General features: G+C 38.7%; 3 non-coding genes across 3 annotated transcripts; 1 reads left to right on the forward strand and 2 right to left on the reverse strand.

Moving 5' to 3' along the window:
- Window positions 1–684: 684 nt before the first annotated feature.
- Window positions 685–757, reverse strand: trnak-cuu (transfer RNA lysine (anticodon CUU)). The gene has a single exon. It is a non-coding gene; the product is annotated as a tRNA-Lys (tRNA).
- Window positions 758–3,266: 2,509 nt separating this feature from the next.
- trnaw-cca (transfer RNA tryptophan (anticodon CCA)) lies at window positions 3,267–3,338 on the reverse strand. The gene has a single exon. It is a non-coding gene; the product is annotated as a tRNA-Trp (tRNA).
- A 3,110-nt stretch (window positions 3,339–6,448) lies between these two features.
- Window positions 6,449–6,522, forward strand: trnan-guu (transfer RNA asparagine (anticodon GUU)). Its single transcript has one exon. It is a non-coding gene; the product is annotated as a tRNA-Asn (tRNA).
- Window positions 6,523–13,189: the final 6,667 nt, after the last annotated feature.

Below are 13,189 nucleotides of genomic sequence, written 5' to 3' on the forward strand. Positions count from 1 at the left end.
TGGGCTCTCAGGTTGTTATCTAACAAAACGACGTATGTTGTGCTGCCATAATTGATTACATAGACTTTCCTGCCCCGTCTTGCTTTCATCTTAGATGTGATCTCAGGTTCTGCTGAGTTCTGCTCCCTCGATCACGTTCTGCAGCATCTCGCCTTGCTAATCACTCCCGTATGCTTTGGCGGCTTAACAGGTTGGTCTCTGTGGCGCAATCGGTTAGCGCGTTCGGCTGTTAACCGAAGGTTGGTGGTTTTTTGTCGATCGCCTTTTTGTCAATCCAGTAAACCCGTGTATTATGAGAAACGTTCAACAGCTCGGCAACACCATAATAGAATCCTGACAAGCTGCGTTTGTTACAGTAGAAAACCGCATTATTTATTTTAGCACAGACTAGGGTTGTCTTGTATCAAGGCCCGATTGGGTTTATTATGCACATACCAACTGTTACTCCATGAATGATGTAATGACAAGTGTAAAAAAAGAAACGGATTGAAGCCAACCCAAAAAAGTTAGATTATTTATTTCAATATCGTTATAGCTATAAACGATGCACGCATTTTACAATCGCAATTGCTATATGACAATGACCAATAAGTAATTTTGTTGCAATACTGTATACAATGTGAACAGAATCAGACATTGCTCCGTTGCCTCGAAGAAATATCTACAATTTGTATTTAAAAAGGACGCCCAACGTGGGGCTCGAACCCATGACCCTGAGATTAAGAGTCTCATGCTCTACCGACTGAGCTAGCCGGGCTGACTGGTGGAAGTATGTTTTCACTGTAACCAACTGAGCTATTAATTTGTCGTCTGAGAAAATACTGAACGACACAACCAAAGATTCCAAATATAATCCACTGAACGTCACCAAAAACAGCTTTGATGACAATAATACCAATACAAAAATCGAATTACATGTATTTAAAAATGAATGGTCTCCTTCATCTGGAAAGATTGGTTCTACATTTATACAGTATCAACCTTAATCTCAGTTGAGAGGCACCCAACCTGTGGAGGATTTTAAATGTGAGGGGATGTGAATAGAGCCAAATACATTTGCATCATTCTGTAAATATATATCTTTATATATAGCTACATTTATTTATTGCTACATTTATTTCTAAATTTATGTATTTCTAAATGTATGTATTCCTCTATGCATTTGTTTAAATCATTTATTTATTTCTACCAAATAAATTATTAATTTATTTAGTTTTAATTAAACGAGGAACTACAATTTATCAGAGTTCAGGGATGTAGACAAGGAAGCAACATGCCACTTCTTGTGTGCAATTCCATTCTATGGTATCGACCAAACAAACAGGAAACTAGAAATTTTCAAACAGGAAATCAAAAATTTCTAGAATCGAGCAGCACCTTCAGGTTTTCAGTGAAAGCTGGGCAGGCTTGGATGTAAGCTTAAAAAATGAATGTATTTCAACAATTGCGCAGTGGCGCAGCGAGCTAAGGTCGTGTGCTCTTCAAGAACGCCATGTTTCTAGTGCAAACCATGTTTTTTTTTTTCTGCGATATGTGCTGTTTTAAAACATAAATAATGTGTTTAATATAAATGGTGTGGATATCAAACTGCTTGCACACCCTGGTATGTTTTGACGTTGACCTACATGTGGAATCATATGATTGGTAGATGTCCAGTTATTTAGCTTTTCTGTTTGAATAGTCGCTACACACCCTTAAAAAGTAGACGGAAGAGGAAGAAGAATTTGACGACTTATATCTCATTGTGTATAAGAGGTATGTACGTTTTTTTCACATTTGAGGTAAGAAAGTTTCAGTCTTTTGATACTGGTACAGATGGTAATTCTAAGTGATTTAGTTTTGCCGCTGCAAACAGCTGGTGAAAACAGCTAAACTCTTTGAGCTGACTAGAGACTCTCGGTAGTTTCAAACAAGTTTTCCTAACTTGTACGAGGAACTACCGTTCCTCTCAATAAATAAATGTCTGGAAACATTCAAATCCAAACAAGTTAAAAAAATGATATAGAGTGGAATAGAAACTACAGTGTCATTTATCAGACCCTTCGGCGTTGTCTTTTGAAGAATTAAACCTGCCAGACCGAACGCAGGCTAACATTCAGTCAATCAATCAATTAATCATATATATTTTCTATAACGTCCCATATGCGCTTCACAAAATCTACTTAAAAACAAGAAAATATCTAATTGTAAGCCTGGAAGAACAAAATAAGTCTTCTGTGTAATTTTAAACAAAGAGCGCTTTCCACGATTTAAGATGCTTTAGAGAAAGAATATTGGATTTGTTGCATACTTTGCATAATGTATTTGGGAGAAAAGAAAACGTTTCCATGGTTCGCCCGGCCACTGCCGTGTGGCTGGTTAAAACGATGAGTTCAGTTTTTTTTTTCTTTCTGCTGTTTGGTAATTCAGTGATGAGGCAGCTGTAGCAGAGTGGCGCAGCGGAAACGTGCTGGGCCCATAACCCAGAGGTCGATGCATCGAACCCATCCTCTGCTAGCTTGTTTTTCTTCTGTTAGCAAAATAGTTTTTCTAAAATATTAACTGAAGGCAATTAATTAATATTAAATTTCACAATCAAGTACAAGTGCTCATTACTGGACACATTCAAATCCACAATTGACCTCTAAAACGTTAGGTTTTTAATCAAATCAGGTTTTTTTAAAATTGTGCCAGGAAAGACCAAAAGATAAAGCCCTTGGCCTCCTAAACCAGGGATTGTGGTTTCGTCATTATTATTAAATGAACTGTGTATGTGTTCTTTGTCTGTGATATGTTTATAGATCTTAGAACTTTAACGAAAGTAATCATGGCCAAGTGGTTAAGGTGATGAGTTTGAAATCTGTTGGTGTTTGCTCCTGCATGTTCATATCCTGCCGATTTATGTGCCCCATTTCTATGTCTTCGTTGTTAATTCTTAAAGGTCTGTTAAGCTTAAAGGTACCAATCATTACTTGCTGTACTTTAAATTTCTTCATAACTAGTATTTCTATAGCTATGTTCTCTATCTCATGCAAGGAAGTGTTAATATAACTTCATTACCTAACTGTGTCAATGAAGACTGGTCAACAGTAATTTCGGATTCACTTTAGTTTATTGTGCTGTATCAAATGAAACATAAAAATGAATCGCAATACAATAAATCTCTGTTTGATCGCTATACAATCAATATGTTGTGTAGGCTAAATTGTATAAATAAATGTCCGGAAACAGTCAAATTCAAACACGTTAAAAAATGAAATAGTGCAGAATAAAAACAAAGGCGTCTTTGACCTCGACGTGATTTGAACACGCAACCTTCTGATCTGGAGTCAGACGCGCTACCGTTGCGCCACGAAGTCTTGGTGTAATGCCAGCTTATTATGCAATGCTAGAGTGTACAGCAAGCATGCCAAACACATGGTAATGCCGACGCTGATACTAGGAAAACACTCGGTATCACCAGGGTCATGGGAAACAGCCGACTCAATACGTGTTCGTAGCCAGCAGGGCTATGAAGTTGTCGGAAGTGTGTTTGATTCTCAGCTTTAAAAGTAAAGAAAACATAAAACAATGCGATTTGCTTTTATAAATTTCATTATTTGAAACGTGGGCATAAACACAGTTGTACTGGCTGGGAATCGTCTCTGGTCAATTACTTGGAAAGCAGCTATGCTGACCAATATATCACCAATAGGGAAAAGCTGGCAGTACTGAGTGACACAGAAGACGGATTCTCTCAGCGCGTCTCCTCTGAATGCGCACTGGCACAAAGGGGCTTTTCTCATCTAATGTTTGCACTGTGTTTTTTGCTGTGTTGATTGTTATTTGTCTATTTTGTTTGGTGCACGGGTGAAACGGAGTTCGTAATTAAAGTATTTTTTTGTTTTGTTTATCACAAGCACGGTGCACACGGACCTCAGGTCCCGCCCCAAACAATTGCAGGTACCTGTACACACCTGGAATTAAAAGGGCTTTGAGGTATTAAAAGGGTGAGGAACTAAGAGACTGGGAGCATGGAACGAGGAGATACCGGAATAGGAAAGAGAGAAAAGCCGAGGGAAGTAAACGAAAATAAAGAGGACGAGATTAGACAGCGAGTGGCTGGGGTTTTTTTTGTGCACGGACAGTGTCAGTTTCGTTTTGTTATTTTTTTTCGTGGACTCACTCTGGGAGGACTGCGGAACTTGGTGATTGAAGACATTTGAAAAGAGGTACTGACAAGAACCTTTGCGTTCGTGGTTTATGTCAGGATATCAGGATCTCTCCTGAGGACTTCAGCTGAAGCGCAGCACCCTATGGAGAGGGCTGTCCAAACAGGCGTCTGGACAGGAGCCCTAAGAGGAGGTCTGGACCAGAGTGGATGACATATGGTTAAGTGAACAAATACACATTAAAATGCATCTAACGCTCAAAAATTAAACAATAATTCAAATAAACAAACTATGCAAAAAAAGGAAAACCAATCCAATTAAAATTCAAAAATCATAAGTGATAATACTGAATAAAATAATAATCAACACATTCGACACCCGTGACATTACCACCACTGCGATCTTGAAAATGTTTGTATGCCACAAAATAATGAACAGTCGTTCATTATTTTGTGTATCAGCCGCCACACAAAGCTGAGCGCAGTGCGGTATACTGTAATGATGCTCCAGTCAGTCTGCCCGGACTGCACCTGAACCATCTTAAAAACACGAAGCCCCTAATAAGCTAATTTGTAAAAGTTAGTAAAGAGTTGCGCTAATATAACGAAGCTAAATTTGAACTCCTAGCTGGAGCAACGAGAGAGGGCGAGAGGGCGGTGCAGAGAAGGAGGGGGAGACGCTGCTAGGCAACCGGCTCGTGAACATTCCACTCAGCTGAGCAGAGACCGTTAGGATTTAAAAATGCGAACGTTCCGAGCAGCGTTAGGCGCTTCGTTAAATTAGCACACCGTTGCTGGCATTTGAATATAACCATATTTTAAATACTCAAATAGGACTGTATTAAAAAATATATTATGTTTTTCAAAGTAATATGTTATGTGGAATATTAAAACAATCAAACTAAATAACACATGTTTGGACACAAAATATTTTTCTTCCTCATAACGTGTTAGAAAATGTAAACAGCAGTTGGAGAATGCCGAAGTCGATCATCCTAGCATGTTAAACGAGGGCATTTCTCCTGTAAGCTGCGTCTAGTAATAGATTGTTTATACTGTTCTCAATGGTTCGCATCCCAGCCTGAGACCACGATCCAGTGGTAGACGATGTTTTTCAAGTAATATGTTATTTGGAATATTAAAACAATCAAGTTAAATAACATGTTTGGACACAAAATATTTTCAGTGAGGTTAACAAGTAGTCTGTTTACAACAAAAATGCAATTTGTGTTAGGAACACTATTTTATTCGGATTTAAAATGGAAATTAAAATGGTATTGAGTGCTGACAACAGTTTGGTATCAGCTGTTGATTTCCTTAAAACAATCTTTTCTAGTAAAATAAAGAAATGTATTCTATTTAAAAATACGTAAAATTGAACTGTCAAAAGTGGGATTTGAACCCACGCCTCCATTCAGAGACCAGAACACAAAATTCTTTGGAAAGACAGAGTCCTTGAATCTGGCGCCTTAGACCACTCGGCATTCTGATAAGCTGCGTTTGTTAATGTAGAAAACCGCATTATTTATTTCAGCACACACTAGGGTTCTCGTATCAAGGCCCGATTGGGTTTACGCACATACCAACTGTTGCTCCATGAATGATGTTAAGACAATTGTAAAAAAAAGAATCGGATTGAAGTCAACCCAAAAAGTTAGATTATTTATTTCAATATCGTTATAGCTATAAACGATGCATGCATTTTACAATAGCAATTGCTATTTGACAATGACCAATAAGTAATTTTGTTGCAATACTGTATACAATGTGAACAGAATCAGACATTGCTCCGTTGTCTCGAAGAAACATCTTCAATTTGTATTTAAAAAGGCCGCCTAACGTGGGGCTCGAATCCACGACCCTGATATTAAGAGTCTCATGCTCTACCGACTGAGCTAGCCGGGCTGACTGGTGCACGTTTCTTTTACTGTAACCAACTGAGCTATTAATTTGTCATCTTATTTGAGAAAATAGTGAGTGACAGAACCAAAGATTCCAAATATAATCCACTGAACTGTAGCTTTATTATCATAATGAAAACAGATTACACATGACCACAGTTCTGTATCAAAATTAAGTCGTAAGTATATGGTTTCCATTGTAGCTATTTACACACACTGCTCTGTTGTCTCCCAGGGTGTTATCTAACAAAACGACATATGCTGTGCTGCCATAATTAATTACATAGACTTTCCTGCCCCGTCTTGCTTTCTTCTTAGATGTGATCTCAGGTTCTGCTGAGTTCTGCTCCCTCGATCACGTTCTGCAGCATCTCGCCTTGCTCATCATTCCCGTATGCTTTGGCTGTTTAACAGGTTGGTCTCTGTGGCGCAATCGGTTAGCGCGTTCGGCTGTTAACCGAAAGGTTGGTGGTTCAAGCCCACCCAGGGACGATGGCTTTTGCATTTCTTAATCACATTAGAAAATGGCACTCTGATACACTGTAATTTCATCCAATTACCCTGAAGAATAAATGTGCTCTATTTTTTTTAGTTCAAAATAATAGAAAACAAATATCGTGTTGTTGTTTGCTGAAACCCGGGATCGAACCAGGGACCTTTAGATCTTCAGTCTAACGCTCTCCCAACTGAGCTATTTCTTGCTTGACAAGACTAATTTTTCGAGATAGCATTCTTTTTGGCAATCCAGTAAACCTGTAATGAGAAACGTTCAACAGCTCGACAACACCATAATAGAATCCGATGCCTTTACAAATGTGTTTCGAAACTGTTAAGTTTTCTCCCAAATGCGGTTCTCAACAAATGTTTTTTTTTTTTTTTTTTTGTATTCCTTCCAGGGTAAGTCCAAAAGGCAAACACTGGAACTCTCCGCCTGAAAGTACAGCGCTTGAACTGCATCAACAAACACTTAGCTCTAAAACGTGTACATTGAAAGTCTATTAACATCTTTAACACAATCATTTGTATTCCAATATAGGTTAATCCACAGGGTGATCAATAAAGTGACTGCTGGCTTTGTTTAAATATTAACAAGATGTTTTCAGGATTCACGCGTATTCTGAACAAGCACAATAGAATATGGTAGTGAAAGGACAAGCAAATAACAGGTTTATTGGCTCCGGTCTTGTATCATCACCCTGACTACTGTCCGTAAGAAAGTGGCATTAATAAAAACGTCATTATGCAAAGTTCCCAATGCGCAAATACGCAGCATATTTAAACTTCTTCACAATCTTAAACCTTCCCAAATGAATTTAAAATACTTACTGACAGGTACGGCCCTTTCCCAATGTAACACTCTGCTTTGTTTGAACACCAACGATGGGTGGGATATTATGTAGTAAACCACAATACTATTGTTCCCACTTTCTTTAGTACTACCAAAAATGCAAACCCTGGCACCCCTAGTGGCCTAATGGATTAGGCACTGGCCTCCTAAATCAAGGATCGCGGCTTCGAATTCCATCTGAAGTAAAATAGTGTTATTAAAACGAACATTATTATCATATTTTTTTCTTGGCATGTGATATTTTGTAGATCTTGTTATCTGCTATGTCCGCTCACGCTAGGCACTACGTGCTCGAGTGCTGTAGCAGCAGCCATGAAGCAAGTTCGTTTTTCATTTGAAATACATACACCCTGTACACACTGTAGTGTTTAGATGACTGGATGTGAGGAGCTTTGTGTTAACAATGGGAGAACTGGGCTGACTGGGGAGGTAACTGCTGACTATGTCCATTGTCTTATTACTGTAGAGGTGGGTTGTCGAAGATTTGTGGCACACTCTACAACCCGGTTTCTCAGAGACGTCGAATTCAGTGGCGAAGAGTTGCGTCGCACAGTGAAGAACTTATCTGAAGCAGCAGAGAGGGGCAGCAACTGGCTGTGGTTGAGACGGAAAGATTCTGGCTGGGGATCTCAAACACAATAGAAAGAAACGCTGATGTACAGGTAAGTAAGCTGGGCTGAGTTGAGTGGGGGACAGAGGGGGGTGATGCTGGGACGCCAGAATCACCGTCGAGCCCTCTTGAGGTGTTGTGGGCTAGTCGACGAAACACTGAGGATGGAAGGTTCCCACTTGAAGACCCCAGAGATGTACCCTACTTAGCTCAATCCAGACGGTTGTCATGCTGATGCGCTGGGGAGGCCGCACTGTGGTTGATCCCCGGAGCCAGCATCGCAGCCGTTGTGTGTGCTGATGCGCTAGGGAGGCAAAATAAGCTGATCCCTGGAGCCAGCATTACACTTCAGCCATTAACACCACACAGAAGGATATCTACATCATCATATGGAAAGAAACGCAAATGGATGGAGACACATATGGATCACATTAGTTTACTGTAAAGCTATGTCTTAGTTGGTGCTTATCTTGGCGAGAGCCGAGTTCAAATCAGCATGAAGTTTTAACATCTACTCTCATGTAATGGAAATCTAGACAGCAGTGGTGGACTGGTTCCCTCTTGTGGTCAGTGTGAATGATGGCAGTGTGTGCAGCATGGCAGGGCACTGATGCCTGTTTCCAGGCTATACAAACACAGAGAGGGATTCAATCAAATACTAAGATCACAGTTTAATAGAAGAGTGGATTAGTTCTATTTGTATATGTGTTCTAAGCGCTGCACTTGTGTTTCAATAAGTGTCATATTATGATATTTATAATGCACATTTTTATTGCCTGTGTGCAGTATCTTACATTTTTCTCTATTAAATGTCATTTGCCATGTGTCTGCCCAGTTCTGAATGCTGTCTAGATCATTTTGAATGACCTTTGCTGCTGCAACACTGTTTGCCACTTCTCCTATTTTTGTGTTGTTTGTAAATAACAAGTTTGCTTACTATACCAGAATCAAAGTCATTAATGTAGATTAGGAATAGCAGAGGACCTAATACTGATCCCTGTGGTACACCACTGGTTACCTCGCTCCATTTTGAGTTTTCTCCTCTAATCCGTTTTCTACATGTTAACCACTCTCTAATCCATGTGCATGCATTTCCTTGAATCCCTGCTGCGTTCAGTTTGAGAATTAATCTTTTATGCTGGACTTTGTCAAAATCTTTCTGGAAATCTAAATAAACCATGTCATAGGCTTTACAATTATCCATTGTTGATGAAGCATCCTCAAAAAAATCTAGCAGGTTAGTTAGACACGATCTCTCTTTCCAAAAACCATGCTGACTGTCTCCCAGCATACTGTTACCATATAGGTAATTTTCCATTTTGGATCTTATTATAGTTTCCATAAGTTTACATATAATAGAAGTCAGGCTTATTGGTCTGTAGTTACCTGGTTCAGTTTTCTCTCCCTTTTTGTGGATTGGTATTACGTTTGTAATTTTCCAGTCTGCCAGTACAACCCCTGTGTCAAGAGACTGTTGCATGATCTTGGTTAACGGTTTGTAAATAACTTCTTTCATTTCTTTGAGTACTATTGGGAGGATCTCATCCGGCCCAGGGGATTTGTTTATTTTAAGAGCTCCTAGTCCCTTTAACACTTCTGCCTCTGTTATGCTAAAGTTATTTAAGACTGGAAAGGAACAGGTCGACATGTGGGGCATGTTGTCCGTGTCCTCCTTTGTAAAAACTTGTTAAAAGTAATCATTTCATATATTTGCTATTTTTTTTTTCTTCATCTATGATTTTGCCATTTGTGTCTCTTAGACATTTAACCTCCTCTTTGAATATTCTCTTGCTGTTATAATATTGGAAAAAACATTTTGGAATTGGTTTGAGCCCCCTTAGCAATGTTCATTTATATATATCTCTCTTGGCCTTTCTAACTTCCTTTATGACTTGTGTTTGCAGTTCCAAATAGGAGGAGTGGCAAACACTGCTGCGGCAGCAAAGGTCATTCAAAATGATCTAGACAGCATTCAGAACTGGGCAGACACATGGCAAATGACATTTAATAGAGAAAAGTGTAAGGTACTGCACACAGGCAATACATTTCTCCCCCCTTCCTTTCTATATTGGTTAATTGTGGGCTCTATTTTCTTTTTTTTTAACACCACTGAGTCCCTTGTCCCTGTGCAACCACAATGTAGAAACATAGAGAATGTATGGGAATGGTAAATAAACATCACTGCTGTTTCTCTTAAAGCGTGTTTATTTATTTCTAATACTGGACCCTGTCTTAATACTGTATTATATTCTGAATATGAATATAGCTGGATTATTAATTGTAGATAATACTTAGAATACCAAATACATATTTAGCATTAAAAAGTCGTGCATTATTTTGTGTATCAGCCGCCACACAAAGCCGAGCGCAGTGCAGGATACTGTAATGATGCTCCAGTCAGTCTGCCCGGACTGCACCTGAACCATCTTAAAAACACGAAGCCTCCAATAAGCTAATTTGTAAAAGTTAGTAAAGAATTGCGCTAATATAACGAAGCTAAATTTGAACTCCTAGCTGGAGCAACGAGAGAGGGCGAGAGGGCGGGGCAGAGAAGGAGGGGGAGACGCTGCTAGGCAACCGGCTCGTGAACATTCCACTCAGCTGAGCAGAGACCGTTAGGATTTAAAAATGCGAACGTTCCGAGCGGCGTTAGGCGCTTCGTTAAATTAACACACCGTTGCTGGCATTTTAATTTTGAAGAAAAATTTATTTTAAATACTCAAATAGCACTGTATTAAAAAAATACTTTACTTCAGTTACAGACCGTTTTCCAACAAATAAAAGGAAGTGCGTATTTATAAGACGTCTATTTGTTATGATATTAAGACTAAACAAATGTGCTACAGTTTGTTGTATAATTTATTTATTTATTAAATGTTGTGGTAATTGTTTTTTTTTAATATTGTATTGTTTTCACAAAATAACATCCGTACATTATCAGTTCATCTGCTAGAGTAATCAAATCACAAATATTACTCGTCAGTAATTCATACATAGACACGCTGTGGTAACTTCAAGAAGTTAAAATGTAAGGCTGGATTACAGTTTAACCAAATAAATAAATAAATACATTAATAACGACATGAAACAAAAATACGTTTTGGTAGCTCATACGTAGGCCTATTTAAATTACAAAATGCGACCTGTTTTAGAAATTGATTTATATACTACCTGCCATTTAAATCTAAATTATATTTAAAACTGTTTGAGGGGCAGACTAGCATAGATGATTTCTAAAATCCATTAATATGTTAAACTATAACACCACAGTAGCACTCCAAGAAATATAGAAATTGATCATTTGTAAAGAATTAGCTGTGAGATTATTTAGATAAATAATCAGAATTATGGATGCATGGATTTTTGATTAAAATACTCCTACATGTATTTTTGTTTCATGTCGTAATTTATTTATTAATTTCATTGTAACCCCTTGCTGGTGCCACGGCTTGTCTCTGTATCAATTCACTGATATTTGAGGTTTTGTTTAGTACACACTAGCAGGTGATCTGATAATCTTATTGATGTTATTTTGTGAAAACAATAACACGTTAATACTGTGCTACAAAAAATGACTCGCCGTGTTGTAACTTGTGCGGGTGATGTCATGGGTTGTCATGGCAGCGCCGATCATCACGGGAGGGGTTATCAGTGGTTGTCGGAGAAACGCTGGAGTTCCGCTGGCTGCCGAGGGCTCCAACCCGAATATCTAAATCAGTACAGTGACAACAAAGGAATGTGACATATAAACCTAATGACTACATTAATGAAGCAGTAATACACGACAGGGTGTGTGTGTTATCATGAGGTAATATCACCACGCCTTGGGTGCGTTGGGAGGCACTAGACGAAGTGGAGTTCTTCAACCGCCCAGGAAGTGGTGATATATCTCATGATAACACACAGACCCTGGAGTGTATTATTGCTATTATTAAATGGGTCTAGGAGTGTGTTGTTGACAAATAAAGACTTTAAACCTTATTTTAATAATTTTTATTTGTGAAACCATCCACTGAGAGAAGTAGTTCTACAGTAACTAAAAATGGTTAGATTAACAATTAAACATTTGATTTTAAACCGTTTTGTATAATAGTTTCTTTTGGCCAGTAGATGGCGCTGCTACTGCTGTTGTGATGTTTTGTTTAGCAGAATGCAGTTCACGTACCGTGTTACAAACGGGACGGCGCTGCACAGAGCGGTACAAACTGTGCAATTAAAATCTCCAGTAGTACTACAGACGGGCCGCCGATAGTCATCTCTGATTAACCCAACATGAATATAAATACAAACCCCGTCTGTTTCAAAGAGCACTCAGTGACGGCGCCGGAGAGTCTGCGAGCAGGTTTAATAATATGAATGTGCCTTGCATCAAACTCAGCATTCTCTATATAATACACACATTACACAAGGGGTTGCCAGTGGCTGTAGTGAATTCAGCTCTAATAACTCAGCCCTCTCTTTCTTGCATATTAAATATATATTTTATATAGTCCTCCTGTTTTACTGAACAGCTCAAAGAATGGAACTTCTTGTTCGGGCTGGTGCGCGGATCTAAAGATTCCCCGCATCGGGTATACCAATTTGTTATGGAACGTGTTTCGTAAAATGAGTTTATCCAGTAACAGACTATATAAACTACAGTCAAAACAAACATGTAGAGAACATGTTGCCAAGCAGTGGTTTGTTTAACCAATTCCTCAAAATAAAACTCATGTGTACACACAGTATTAACAACTGAAAAGCTAAACTAATACCTTACTTGGAGCTCTCACCAGGGACCACTTGCAGTAAAACACGTATAAACTGCAGTGAACAAAATAAAAACTTGCATTCATAACAGAAAAAAAACAGCCCATATAAATCTACACACTTTCTGTGATGCTAGAACATGATAAATTATATATTGATAATTTCACCCTAAAAACTTTGCATACTGAAGGTAGCATATCAAAAGCAAGAAGGAATATACAAATAGGGTTACAGCTCTATGGAGGAGGAGGAAAGTCTTTGCCCCTGGATTCACAATGAATTAATGAAGGGTCCTTGAATAACACATCATATTCAGACTGGCCGGATCAGGTAACAAGCAAAGCATTCAATGCAGTAAGAGGAGAGAATCCCATTAACATGGCCATTCTAAACACACGAATATACTATCCGTGTAGAATTAGTCAAGCACCCACCAAAAGAGGAAAAACCAC

The sequence above is a fragment of the Acipenser ruthenus genome, chromosome 35, assembly GCF_902713425.1.
Source record: "Acipenser ruthenus chromosome 35, fAciRut3.2 maternal haplotype, whole genome shotgun sequence".
Lineage (NCBI taxonomy): Eukaryota > Metazoa > Chordata > Actinopteri > Acipenseriformes > Acipenseridae > Acipenser > Acipenser ruthenus.